At 40.5% G+C, this 14,636-nt stretch overlaps 1 long non-coding RNA gene across 1 annotated transcript in view; it reads left to right on the top strand.

Moving 5' to 3' along the window:
* LOC106147768 overlaps positions 1-14,636 on the top strand; it is a 40,732-nt gene that overhangs the window by 12,609 nt on the left and 13,487 nt on the right. The window contains exons 2-3 of the long non-coding RNA XR_001232716.1: positions 12,808-12,959; positions 13,920-14,025. This is a non-coding gene — a long non-coding RNA (uncharacterized LOC106147768). The remainder of the gene's footprint in view (positions 1-12,807; positions 12,960-13,919; positions 14,026-14,636) is intronic.

The following is a 14,636-nucleotide window of genomic DNA, read 5'->3' as shown; positions in this document are numbered from 1 at the left end:
TCTTGCATATCTATATATATCTATATGTATATATGGTAATCTGAACAACTACTTTGAAGTTAACAATAAGTAATACAACAACCATTGTTGATTTCCTATCATCTTGTTTTGAAATTCTGTGTCATTTTTATAGTTTTTGTGTTGCTTTGTTTTTGTCTTTTTGTTATTTCGTTTTTGTTCTTTTCTCTTTAAAATAATAATAAAAAAGAAAATATTGTAAATTTAATAGTTTACAAAATAAATTTGTCCATTTCAAAAAAATTATTGATCATTAATTTCCTAAGGTCTTCTTTGTCATGAAAAGGCCTTATTTCCCGATCAATTTGGAAGGATAGTTTTGCAAGCTGTATTACCCTCTACTGGAAGTTGCTTCCTTTAAGAGATTTCTTTTAAAACTTCAAGCTCTTTTTGACTTTCAGATTTATGTCAAGAAATCTGCTATAATTCTAATGGATTTAACTTTATAACTGAATTTCTGCTTTTCTCTAATACCATTTAAGATTCTGTCTGTATTTGGACCTCTTGAATTTTGACTATGATGTGTCATGCAGAAGTTCTTTTCTAATGATGGATATTTGGGTTTCTACATGCATCTCTTACCTGTACATTAAATTATTTCCCCCATGCTTGTAAAGTTTTCTGCTATGATTTTTATAAACAGATTAGTTATGTTATTTGTGCTGTTTTTCACTAATCTCAACTGATTTTATGTTAGTGTTCTTTGCATCATTTAGCAGCTGTTGGGTGTATTTTCCACGCTGTCTTGTTTTTAAGGTGTCTCTGAGTCTATGGTCATAAGCATCCCCTGTATATTCTAATTTTGACACTCTAAACACAGTGGTCTCCTCTATCTATACACTCAATACAATTTTTATCCACTAATTTTCTGTTTGGTACCTGTACATGGTCTCTAATTCTCTGCTAACTTGATCATTTATATTATACATGATTTTGTTTAGCTCAGCTAGTTTCTATTTGTGTCTTGTGTAAGCTCACTGGTCTTCTCTTTATTTAACACACTATCTATTTAGTTATATCACTTTGAACTTGAACGCACCTTATTAATCTGTTTTGTCTCCTCTTTGGTCACTGTGAATGATGCAGCTGTTTGCCTTTTAATGTCCTCTTCATCAGTGCCTCATGGGTCAGCTTTGGGAGTGCTGGTAGTTTGGGTTAAGCATTTTCTTGTCTTGTTTTCTCATGTTTCAGGGGGAGGCACGCTGACAGTTGAGAGTTGATAAAACAGAAAGACTGTTGCTACTATGGCTTTTTCTTTCTTGCTGTCTACTTCTCAGTGATGGGCTCTGGCCATGGATAACTATAAACCTTGGCTTCTATTTCAAGATCTGACCACCTCAGTTAATTTGGGAAGGGGAAGGTACAGTGCTACTAGCCTATCACCCAGGTCTCCAGAAACTAACCACAGTAAGCCTGATAACACAAAGACATACATACAGATATTGGCATACAGTAAAAACCAATCAATAGTGCAGACTATGCCACTACTGGCAACAATAGTACAGTAAAAAACAAATTATATGGTGGAATATAGTAAGAAACAATAGAAGCTACCACTGTATCACTCTTAATTGTAGAAATAAAACCTGCAGTAATAGACACAATGACAAAATGAAGATTGACATGTAGTAAATAGTAACTGAACATACCTACTGTACCATTATTAACAAGAGAAAAGGATTTTATAGTAATAGTGTGAACAGTTATTATCTAAGATTACTAAGACGTAATAGTAATACTAAAAATGGAGGGGCAGAGAAAGGGAAATGAAACAAGTAAAATTCTACAAATAAAGAAAATGATGGTGAGGAAAGAGAAGTGAGATAAACCATCCAATTAAACAGTAAAAAAATAATAGAATTAGATGAAAGTAACCAAAATAATGAACAAGAAAAAGAAAGAAAAAAAGAACAAAAGAAAGGGCAAAAAATATTTAAAAAGAAAAGTTCTGAATTCCCCAAACACAAATGAAGAAAAAGAGAAAGGATCCCAGAGGCTTCCCGCATGTAACGGAGTGGCTTCTGTCCAGGGTCTGCAGCCCTTGACTCCACCAGCTAGCGGGGAGGAACACGAGTCATTACTGACAAGTGTTTGTGTGTGAGTGCTGTCTTTCATAGCTGATTAGAAGCTTTCCATAAATATAGAAACTTAGATCCATCTTCCAAGGAGGAATAGACACTAATGGAGCAAGATTTCATTAGTCAATCAGCCCCAGATATTTGGCACAAATCACAAGAACTTCAGATGAATCCTCAGACTCCCTTGGTCCAAGCCTTTTCTGTGTTCAACAATCAGGATCTGGAAGAGGGTAAGTGGAGGGAAACCGAGAACGACTGCAGGCCAAGATTATGACTGTTGCAATTGGCAGTGCTTTAGGCACATTCAAGTAATCCAAGGGAAAACCCAAGCCGACCAGGGGATGAGTTCTTGGTCTCAGCGCAAGAAAACTAGACACTGGCACCTGACTATACCGTATGTGCCACCGCCACGGCCTGCTCTGTGTGCCAGCAGCTGATGTGACTGATCCATGTCTCTGGAGAACTGGCTATCTCCCTTCCAAGAGTGGGGCCGGACCAGCCAAAACCTTCATTTCCCAGCCTGGTGAAGAGACCTGAAGGGGAAACTGCAGTGCCTCTGTCCAGGGTTGTCTCCATTGCCTCTGAGGAGCCCCGGGTGATCCTGGAGTCATTGTTAAGCAAATTCAATTCCTTATAGACGTGGGAAAAACTTACTCTGCTTTAGTTTCCTTCTCCAGAAAACCCTCCTCTGGATTTATAGCCATAGCTGAGGTCAAAGAGAGCCGTAGTCAGAGCTTCTTTACTCCTGCTTTGACATATCCGTGAGGTTTTAATTGTCCCATACTGTTCTATTCTCTTACTAGAAAGTGATTCACTATTTAAAAATTCAAGGATTTTTCTCTCATTTCAGTGAGACCACAATGGATTCTACCTTCTGAGAGTGTACCAGACCTCTCTGAGCTAATTACTGACCGGCAGGTGGATCCTGGTGCATGGCAGAATGGAACGCCTGTCTGGGCAAACTCAGCAAGACGGGGAGGTATAAAACTGAAAGACCCCAGCCAATTTCCCAACTGAAAACAGTATCATAGTAAGCAAGAGGTCCATAGAGGCCTCCAGACTCTCATAGACAGAATTCTAAAACTTGACCTTCTGGAACTTTGTCAGTCTCCTTGTGACATTCCCATTTTCCTGTGGTAAAACCTTTGGGAGAATACCATATGGTTCGAGACCTTTACCAAACGAATGAAGCTTTAGTTCCAATCCACGCTCTAGTGGCAGATTCTAAGTTCCAGGAGAATCAAATTGGTTCTGTCTTGTTTGCCAAAGATGTTTTCTATTTTATTCTTCTCCGTCCAAATTCTTGATTCCTATTTTCCTTTGAATAGCAAGATCCCATCTCAAAAGAAAAATAACAGTGTACTTGGACAGTGTTCCCAAAGGGCCTTCAAAATAGCTCATACCTTCTTGACTGGGCACTAGAAAGGACTTAAGAAATCTAAAGCTTAAACATGGGACTTCCGTACAGTACATACACGATATTCTAATCATCAGCCCAACTTGAGAGCTACCCAACCTTATTCTATACAAACTTTCAATTTTTAGCTAAAAAGGATATGAATTCTCAAAAGAAAATGCTCAGATATCCCTCCAGGAGTTCAATATTTGGGACACGTTCCTACACTTGGGAACTGACAACTGTCTAGGAACTGGATCCAGGCTGTCTGCAATCTTGAGTCACGGCCGCCAAAAACCAGCTTCATTCTTTCGTGGGAATGGCAGGTTTCTGCTGAATCTCGATACCCAATATTGAACTGAGGCAATCAGTGCCTCCATGTGAGGCTGTCAAAGGCTCTGAGTATGAGCCCTTAGGCGGACAAAAGCGGCTAACAATGATTTTCAAGAAATAAAGTGTGCTGTCACTCAGCCGTCAGCACTAGAAATGTCTGACTGAGGAAAACCCTTTATCCTGTACATACCAGAAAAGAGAGGAACGGATCTGGGTGTCTTGACCAAAAATGTAACACCAGACCTCTACCCAGTGGCATACTTTTCAAAAGATTTCCATGGAGAGGCCGCTCGATAGACACCCCTTGTGGTGGCAACAGTGGCTGCAGCTATCCTAACAGAAGTCACAAAACCTACTGTGGCATAAAAACTAGAAGCTCTGATGCCCTCATCAGGTCAGGAATATTCTTCAGACAAAAGGTCATTCGTGGGTGACAAGGGAATGATTTGCCACATACCGGATCATGCTTCTAGACACTCCTGAGGTTACCATAAATATCTGCACAGCTCTCAGTCCTGCTTCCCTGACGCTTACAGGAATGGGGTTAACCAGTCCCGTGAATCTGTGACTCCCTAGACCTAAGCAAGCAGGCAGGACATCACTAACCTGCACCTGTAAGACCCTGAGGAGGAGTAGCTCACCGATGGAGGGAGCTTTGTCCAAGAGGGACATCAAAAGGCAACGTATGCAGTGCCTGTCCACACGGGTCACCGAGGCCCACCTTCTACACTCTGGGACACGCATGTTTACCCAGATTCCAAATGTGCCTTTCTAGTGCTAGATGCTCATGCAGCAGTCTGAAAAAGGCTTGCTAACGAATCAAAAACCAGTACAAGGCATGAACAAGCGATTCTGCAACTCCTGGAGGCAGTCCATCTTCCCAGACAGGTCACTGCCATCCACTGTGAGAGACTCCAAAGAGGCTATCTAAAATCACTTTGGGAAATGAAAAGACTGACAGACAGAAAGGGTGACCTTATGACACCTCAAGCCTTAGCCTTACTCCCAGCTCCTAAGGAGCCATTAAAATCAGCCTATCTTTTCAGGAAGATAAATGAACCTTAAAACAGGGAGGGGTTAAATCAGAGCCATGGTGGTGTTTGGGAAACAAACAGTGATTCCTCGAGGGACAAAAGGGAAGGCTGTAAAAACACTCAGGCTCCTTCCCATGTGGGCAGAGATGCTACCGGCAATGGCCACTCAGATTTTCACAGGACCAGGACTACAGGCAACCACCCCACAGGACCGCCCAGCTGGCAGTTCTGTCTGCAATGCCCACGGCAAGCCTAAACAATCTTCCTTACTTGAACCTACAAAGAGGAGAGTGAGAAACTCTAGGGGGGACTGGCAAGTAGACTTTACCCACATGCCACCACGTAGGGAATTGGCCCTAACTAACTCCTTCACAGGCTAGACTGAGGCCTTCCCTACCTTTCAGAAATGCTACAGTTAGTCGAGGTGCTCCTCAAAGAAAACATCCCTTGATTTCAACTATCTCGGTCCCTTCAGAGTGGTGGTGGGTCTTCTTCTATCTCTCAAATGACTCAGGAGGTAGCACAGGCTTTAGGAATCAAGTACCATCTCCATTCTACACGGGACCTCTTCCTCCAAAAAGCTGAAAGGGCTGACCAGAACCCAACATGGACTCGGGTGAAACTTTCCCAAGAGTTTTCAAGTCTTGGGTCTGATTATTGCCAATAGCCCTCATGATGATTCAAAACACCCTGCAAACTATGCTAAATATGAACCCATCTGAGATACTAAGTGGGAGAGCCTTTCCATCTTCTCCTGTGCCAGTGCAGCCAGAGGCTAGAAGGCTCTCACAGTGTCACATTCATCTGGGCCAAGGGCAGCAGGCTGTGCAACTATATGGGAGCAAATGCTGAGAGCTCCTGGTCCAGGGAGCACCTAGTACCTGTCCTGGAGACCAAATGCTCATTACAACTTAGAAAGGAGGTGTTCTTACAGGCCAACTAGAACTGAAGCGGAAAGGTCCCTTTTCAGTGATCCGAGTCACACTTACTGCAGTAAAGGTGGCAGAGACAGATGGCTGAATTCACCTTTCTAGGATAAAGTGAGCCCAACCTGAACCATCTGAACCAACAGACCACCCGAAAGAAGAAAGCTGCCCCTGTGACTCTCTGGAAGATCTGAGGGTTCTCTTCAGAAAGCAAGACTCCAGTACCGCTCTGGGTATAGCAAAGTACAGTCATGAATGAGCTCTGATCCACCTTGGATTAAAAGGGCACCTATTTAAAGGTTCCTGTTTCTAGAAGGGTCCATAATGTGGGTTGTCCTGCTTGAACCTATGGTTTTCAGGCTGTTGGTCTTTTATCTAATATCCATTTTTTCCATCCATTTTTCTCCACAGATAAATTTCTCCCAAATAACTTCAAAGAAAAATAAACTCTAATTGCTGGCTCTGTTATAGTGCCCCTCTTAAAATAGACCAGGAAATAGTCTGACCTGTTCCTCAAGATGTCTTTATCCTCTTTAATCTTACCTTCCTAAAGTCATGTGGCACCTTCCTATCTTGGGACCACTCATTGACATTCTGCTCCTCCTCAAATTTGGCCCCTGCCTCCTCATCCTAACAGTTTACATAGTCCATTCCAGACTTTATAAAGCCCATCTTCAGATGGTGGTCCAGAGGACCGTCTACGACTCTACTGAGAAATTCCCTGAGCAGTGTCTCACTGAACAGGACCCCAACATTTCCTGGCATGCAGACACTAACCCTGTTCTCATTGTCTTCTGGTAGGTGCTTTTTAGTCAAACCGATAATCTTCAGTGTCTCGAGGTAGTCAGGGAGCACAAAATTCCCAGTAGATAAGGCCCATAGTCCCTTTCAGCAGAAAGCAGCTGTAAGAAGAAGGAGACTTCCACTCCCTCAGCATCCCATAAAAAATTACAGGGATTGTGTCCCTCATGGGGAAAATGAGGTAGGTGATTAGGGCTGGGCCAAGCCAGACAGAATCTGTCAAAGGTCATAAAATCCATGGCTAAACAATTGAGCAAGATGTTTCCAAAAAATAATGTGTGCCAAACCCGAGACCCAAAATATCATGCTGTAACTCCTGAGAAATGTAGACCAATCAAAAGACCTTACTTTTAATCCTTTATTTGAGTCTTGTGCTCTTTGCAGGGCCAATCAGAGTACTGCATTCCCAATTCTTCATCTACATGTTGGTCCAGCCAATCAAAAGACACTCTTTCTAAAAAAAAAAAAACAAACCACCCATTTCTGATCCTTTGTTTATATCTGGAGAAAGGCCCAGCAAATTTTGATGGGACAGTTTATATCTGGTGTCTTGTCCATAGAACAAATGTTCTAATGCTTTATTTGCCTGAGATGGCAGTCAGTGCAGGAACTGTGGGCCCTAATGACCCTTTCCCTTCACTCTTGGGGTGTCTGTGAGCCTTCTTCAACGGCCCTCACTAGTCCTGCAGAGCAGACTTTCTTTCCACCTATAATGAATGCACAATCTCACTGGCTTTCCTGAGTTGCATTCAGTTCTTTCCTGCTCACACCAAGGACTGGACAGAAGCTCCCAGGACCTCCCAGGCAGTCACCATCCTACCTGTTATTCTCAGCCATCTTCGATGGCTCCTACTACTTTAAAAGTTGCACACCACTTGCTTTGTGCTCTGATTAAGTGTATGTGCATTTCTATACCAAAGTTTCATAAATGAACTTTTAAGAAACATTCATAGTGAACATGCTATTTTATCTTCCTGGCCTTTGGAAAGCTCCTCTCTCCCACTTTTATTCCTATGGTTCAGCAGGAACTCAACTCACCTCTCCCCCATGAGAGAGACACGTGACTCATATCAAGGCCCATGTAATCTAGTTTCTCTTGCCACAAGGAGGAACTCAGGAGGGACATATGAGCCAAGTGGTGAAAACAAGATTCCACTTTAAAATTGCTTTGAATATGTGGATGGAAAGAGTCTTTTTTCCTAAGGTCTCAGTCCCTAAGCCCCATGTAAATCTGTGAGTCAATTTGTGGCTGGTTATTGGAAGTATGCCTCAGATGGAAGTCATTTGAGATTGAAGACCAGCCAAGGAACCAAGAGGAAGAAGATGCATCCTGAAATGTTTCTCGAGTCCCTAAACTCAGCTGTGGCTGAAGCTCTATGTGTTCTTAGATATTTAGCTATCCTTGCTCATGAACATTATCCTGATTAAATTAGTTTAGGTTGACCTTTGCTCACTAGCAACCCAAGAATCTTTGTCTATGCATGTCTGCCCCATCACTACATTCTGTTGTAGGAGGTGCCTCTTCCATGCTGTGACAGACTTGGAATAAACTGGCACTCGATTCATAATAAAACTAAAGGAGTAAGTGCATGACTGCATGAGCATGAAATTAATAAACGAAGGAATACTTGCAGAAAAGTACATTGTTTGCTGTAGTCCCATTATCCTGTCAATAGTCCTTGTTCTGAAACACAGAAACATAATGGTCCATAAAAATTACCTCCTTATTTTAAAATTGTTCTTCTGCACAGTGCCCTGCACAGTGGGCTCTGATCCTTCAACAACCACAGATATCTTATTGACTTTGAGCAGATGTACGAAACATCTCAGGCTAAACACCAAATGATATCCTTCAGGCCCTATGGTGACTTTACGTGGCGAATGAGATGGCGGCTCAGCGCGTGGGCCTGGGCCGCGTTTCCGGTCTGGTCACACTCACCGCTGGCAGTCCTCCCCCGGTCAGGGCAGCGCTAGAGGAGCGCGATGAGAGAGTGATAGCTGGTGGCGCAAGCCACTCTGCAAGTCTGCACATGTGGATTCGATTTTCAGACCTGTGATTGATTTACTCTCTGACTGCGGCAGACTCCCCATTCTCGCACATGATGCTTATCAACAAATGGTGTCTGCTTAACTCATTTGTTCAGAAAATGTAACCACATTTCAGAAATTTGAAATTATTTCCCATGAACGACTTTTGCTTATTTTTACCACGGTGCAGTTCTGCGTGTGAGTCATGCAGAAAAGCGTTGAGGACAGTGGTTACACTGAGAGGGTTACTCACTATTTTGAAAAGTCGGTGTTTACTCTTAATAAAAACATTGACTTCTTTGCACAATTTGATATTTCTCTTATCTCAATTCCTGTTACTCATATTCTCTACTAAAAAAGAAAAAAATTTTTGAAGTTTTTAAACATTTTGAAACTTTTAAACATTTCCCAGGGTTTCCTATGGCTCGTAAACTATTCAGACATGGAGAGATAAGTATTGAAAAATATTTATTGATTTGACTTACTGACTCTTGAATTTGGTACAATAATCATCAATTCCACACATTTATAGTTATGTACTTTACATATACTGATACACATATACAATGTATATGTGAAGCTGTGATGTACAAACTACTAGAAAAAGGAACTGTCCCTCTAGAATTCATTTTTTTCTGGTGCTATACAAATCGGAGTTAGCTTGTGTTGCGAAGAGTTGGTAAGCTCCATGAAAAGCTGTTAAGGGTTTTCAGAGTTATTGCTGTATTCTAAATCAAGAGATTGGATTGGTGACCATAATGGGGACTTTAGAAGTGATTTCTTTTTTTTTTAATTTGAAAACTGGCATTAGACAACATAAGAAATTATAGAAGACATGATTATCCATAAGTTTTCTTTAAAATTTTGTTAAAAGTCTACTTGTGGAAGTAATGGATTTGTGGTTAGGTTTAGCTGATTTACTTACTGATCTCTGTTTATGGGATCCATGAAATAGCTCCAGACTGTCTGTTCTTTCAGGAATTTGAAAAGTGACCCAGGCACTGTCTGCCTCACCTCTTGGAAGTGAATGTGCTCCATGGATGGTGCAGGTTGTGGCCGGGCAATACCTCATACAGTGCTTCCCTCTTCTAAAGATATTTTCATTATCTTTTATCAGTTTTTATTATGATCAGTTTCTCATAGGAATTTGCAAATATTTACTTGTACATTTTCAAAATCACTAAAAATTCTAAAATTACCTCCCTGTATCTTTTTATTATTTTTATTTATACTCATGTGTTATTCTCATCTTATTTTAGTTGAAATTATCTTATTTTAAATTTGACTCTTCTATTTATCAACATTATGGATTTTTACAAATCAGTTGCTTTTGCTCTTACCTCTGTTCATAATCATCATTCTTCTTTCACTAAGTGTACTTTGTGGTCTATTTCTGTCTTCTCTAAAATGCTCAATGTAATCTTCTACATTAAAAGTAAGAACTAAGTATCACATTAAGTAGTATTAAAGTATAATGTGATGAATTTTTATCTGAGCCCCCAAGTTAGGTCTATCTCTCCTATATTTTTTAACATGTAGTGATTCCTTTTAAAATATTTGCTATCTTTTAAAATTCTGTGTTGCTTTTATTGTTCTGTGTTGTTTTGGTTTTGCCTTTGTTGTTATTTTGGGTTTTTCTCCTTAAAAGAAAAAAATTTGCTATCTATTCTATATTAGGTATATTTAAACAAATGTTCTATAATTGACACCAATATTTCTCAAATAAGTTAACAAAAGAATTATGAGGAATGGGTATAAACTACCCTTGAGGGAAAGTATGCAGAGATAATAAACCACATCAGCTATGAGAAAGACAAGGTGTACGTAGGTAAGCATGTGTGATACACACATGTGCATACACAGTAGCTGCAGGGGCTGGCTGCTTTCACTGCACTGGTGTGATTTGTCCTATACCATATGATGTCTAAGTAGTACTGTTTTGAGAAATATTCTAAAATAGTTTGAGAAGTATTACTCCAGTGGCATGGTATTTATTCCTGGATATGTTTGGCTCAACTTTAAGTGCTAGATAAATTTACATCGTTTCACTTACTTGAGTTTTCTTGAGATGTAAGATTTCTCATAATGATTTCATATTTGTACTGATTTCTTACTGGGGCATCTGTAAGGATCTGCAGTTCTTGGTTTATAAACTCCATTGTTTGTTATCAATAATGAAAAGCAGTAGTTCTCCAGAAGTTTGATGTTAAACTGTATTCAAATAAAGGACCTTTCCTCTGCTTGAATGACATCATCTTCTGTATCATCTCTTTAGTTTTTAGACCTGTGTGTGTTTTACTTTTCCACGTAGTCACTTATTTGTCACTTACATAATGATATTTTAGTTCTCAGCTTGTTTCTGCCTTCTATGGTGCCTATTTTATATGATTAATTTCATTATTTCATCCTTGGCTTATAATTTTCTGTTTCATTGATTTCATTTTCCTTTGCATTTCTCTTAGATGTGCCAATATTTTTGAAGGAAATTTTAACAGAAGTTATTTTTAAACCTACATTATATTTCATGTTCTTGAAGTCATGTTTTTTCAGAGTTTTTTTCATTTTTGTCAGTGTAATTAGATGTGGACATTAGCCCAGATATAGCTTACATGAATTCCCATAGTCCTTCGCTTCCTCATCGGATTCCTGCTGGTGACCACCCCAGGGCGTCCTGTGACTCAAGGGCTCCTTGTTTCAGGTTTGTGTCTAGATAGAATACATTTTGTGACCTCATTAGACCAGAGTTTGTCATAACTGGTGTATCTGGTCTATGATCTTTTTAAAGTAAAGCTTTATACTACACATTAGCAGTTTCTGTTAGTCCAGTAGGAAATGCATTTGAATTTACTGTTAAAGTTAAATCATGAAGCCTACCTCGCCTACGCATTCAGCAGTGGGGCTGAGTTCCACATCTTCACCATCCTTTCCCCAGCACTACCCTCCCCCCACTCCCGTCAGAGGAGAGAAAAACTCTGGAGTTCAAACATGGCTTTCTTTGAGGACGTTCCTTGCATAGTTCCACGATCACAATTTCTTGGGTAACTCACCCTGTCCTCTGCATGTCCATCCAACAGCTCCATCTCTGCTGCTGTTGACCCCTCCTCTCTAGGTTGCCTCTGCTACCTTTGTATTATACAAAGACAAACTATTTGTCTTCAGTGAAAAAATTTAGATGGTGATGATAACATTCACCTTTTTGTCCCTTTCCATATCTGTTTGCCTGTAAAATTAATTACCCTGGAAATGGGGGTTGCCAATGGTTTAACCTGAAATAATCTCATTTTCCCCAGCTCAATCAAAATCCTGGGAGGTAAAACTTTTAAAATAACTCTTCTCACTATTCACAATGAACAGTCCACCAGAAGACTCATTTCTTCTGAAAATAATTACTCTACCCTCCTTACTCTGCGATGATGATGAGACATTCCAATTATTAAGAAAACCCAGCTTTTTAATTTAAAATGTCTATAGTCTGTGATTTTCACAAAGCTAATGGCAAAGCTATTTCTTTTGCCTTCTCTACACTAATTTGTTTTGGTCAAGCCAAAATATCACTGTAGTCCATGTGGTGTTTGACTGTGAACAGCGATGGCTGGAGGATTTTAAGGGTCACGAGGTGCAGATGTTTGGTCATTAGTCACAGCCACAGAACCCTGCTTCAATATAATAAATACGGATAAAATAAGGAAACACTTCAGCCGTCAGCAAGATTAGTGTTCAAGACTAATAGGGGCCTGATTTCTGCTTTTCAACTTGGTTAACATTTAACCCTTTGAGGGCAGAGGATTTCTCATGAAGTAAATCTCTCCTCACACACTCTGCTCTTGTTTTCTGAAGTTTATGTACCTTCGTTAACAGCATGTCTATCCACCAGAGAAGTGCAGGCGTGCTTTTAAGTATTTTAATGCTTCGCGTCACACTTCATAGCTTTTGTCTTAAGAACATATTGGAATGGTTAAGAAGGTGTTTTCGTTTGACAGTCAGGTAATTGTCTGATAAAGTGACCAATACCTATGGCCATGGAGTAACCTATTTCAAAGAATTTATTGGACGTAGTGTGCTAGTCTGTTCTCCTCAATGACAAGATTATTTCAAAAAGCTTTTTCTGTGTGTTTACTTTTCTGTATTCTTCCTGCATTTACTAGAAGAAAAACAAACAGCCTAAAATCTTTTATTTTTCTCTCTCTTTTAAGCAAAATACTGCAACCATCTGGTGCAAGTCTAGAAACTGAGCTTTGCTCAGAAGCTCCTTCTGCGACTGCTCTAAGGCGCTCTCCAGCAGTGATCACGAGAAGATGAACCATGGAGAGGTCGCTGGATTTACTGAGACCAGCTAGGATTTTGAGTAATGTCAATTTTTAAATTTGAATAGTTACTGAATAGTACTCCGATAAACATTTTCTCAAATAAACAATCTGCTTGAAAAAGCAGACGGGCTTGTTGATTAGATGATCCAAAGGAACTTGTCTGGATTCTTTTGTAGATATCTGGTCATCTCATACTGCCTTTAATGTCTGTCAACTGAAATCTCACTCTTTTGTGGAAATTCTTACTTATTAAACTAAGAATCATATTGGTTTCTGTTTTTCTTTTCTCTCAAAACAGTCCTTATTTTTACTATCAGAACTTGAGTTCTGATTTTATCACCAAATCATTTTATCACCAAAGCATTCCAAATTGCAAAACAAATACAAATTTATTAGAAATATATATACATTAATATATATATGTATACACACACACATACTGCACAATTAGCATCTTTAGAAACATCCTTTTTATTCCAGAATTACTGAGATAAAATTGGCAAACAGAAATGGCATCTATTTAAGGTATGTGATGTGATGATTCAATGTACATATGCATTGTGTAATAGTTACCACAAAATCACCCATCCATCAGCACACAGTTACCCTTCCTAGAGGGTGTGTGTGTGTGCGTGTGTGGGTGTGTATGTGTGTATGTGTATTTCCAGCAAAATTCAAATACAGAGGGCAGGACGACGAAAGGTTGTCACCCTGCAGTACTTTAGGTCTTCTGAACTCATTCTTCTTAAAAATGAACCCTGGCATCTTTCTAAACACGATTATCAGGCACATCTATTTACTGTAAGTTTATTGACATAGAAGTCCTTATGGGAAACAAAGACTCACAAAGCAGAGTCACTGAAGTACCACATTGGACAAAGTGATCACTTAGAAAAGAATGACAAGGAGAAGGCGCTTGGCCCAGGCGCGGCCTGGGTGGGGAAGGGACCCAGAGGAACAGGGTACTGAACAGCACTGCTTTGTACGCATTCCTCTAGGCTTTGACTTCATGCCCTTGAGAAGAACAGGACCTTTCTCCTGGTATAGCGAGTGCATCTTCCGTGTGGAGGCTTCTCTTCTGCTCTTAGGAAGGAAAAGGAAAAGGTCAGTCATCTTCACGCACCTGGTTTGTTGCTGCTGTTGTTTTTATTTTTTTAATGCCTTTAGCTCCAAACAATCTGCAGGGCAAAGTGGCATATTTTGGGGTGGCGTATTTAACACTCATTCGATGTACTTAAAGCTCATGTGCCATTAAAATGTCTAAATTCTCCGGCAGCATGCTGTGCAGTTGATTTCTCCAGGGCAAGTAACAGCCCAGGACCCTCCCTTGCATTTGCTGACCCAGGCCCTGTGGTCTCCACAACCTTTGTGCTTCAAGACTTTGAAGTTTTGGATGAGAACAGGCCTGGTGTTTTGTGCTTGTCCCAGGGTTTGAAGAGCTGCACAGCTCTGAGTGTGAGGATCAGGTACCCCACGGGGCGCTGAGGGTGACATGGAAGCCTTAGGGACAGTTCCCGCTGTGCTGAGCCTGGACTAGTGAAGAGAGGCTGGGTATGGGGAGAAGCGGAGGAAGTGGGCGGGCACCCCGCCAGGACCCTGTCCTGCAAGTCCCAGAGCAGCCCTCTGCCTCCTCCCTGGAAGCCTGAACTCTGGAAACTTTGAGCCTCTTGAACAACAACTCCCATTTCCCTTCTGTCCCAGGCTCTGAAAACCAC

The sequence above is a fragment of the Chinchilla lanigera genome, unplaced genomic scaffold, assembly GCF_000276665.1.
Source record: "Chinchilla lanigera isolate Chin_1 unplaced genomic scaffold, ChiLan1.0 scaffold00009, whole genome shotgun sequence".
Lineage (NCBI taxonomy): Eukaryota > Metazoa > Chordata > Mammalia > Rodentia > Chinchillidae > Chinchilla > Chinchilla lanigera.
Note: the sequence above shows the minus strand (reverse complement) of the source record. Positions and strands in the feature narration are given on the sequence as shown.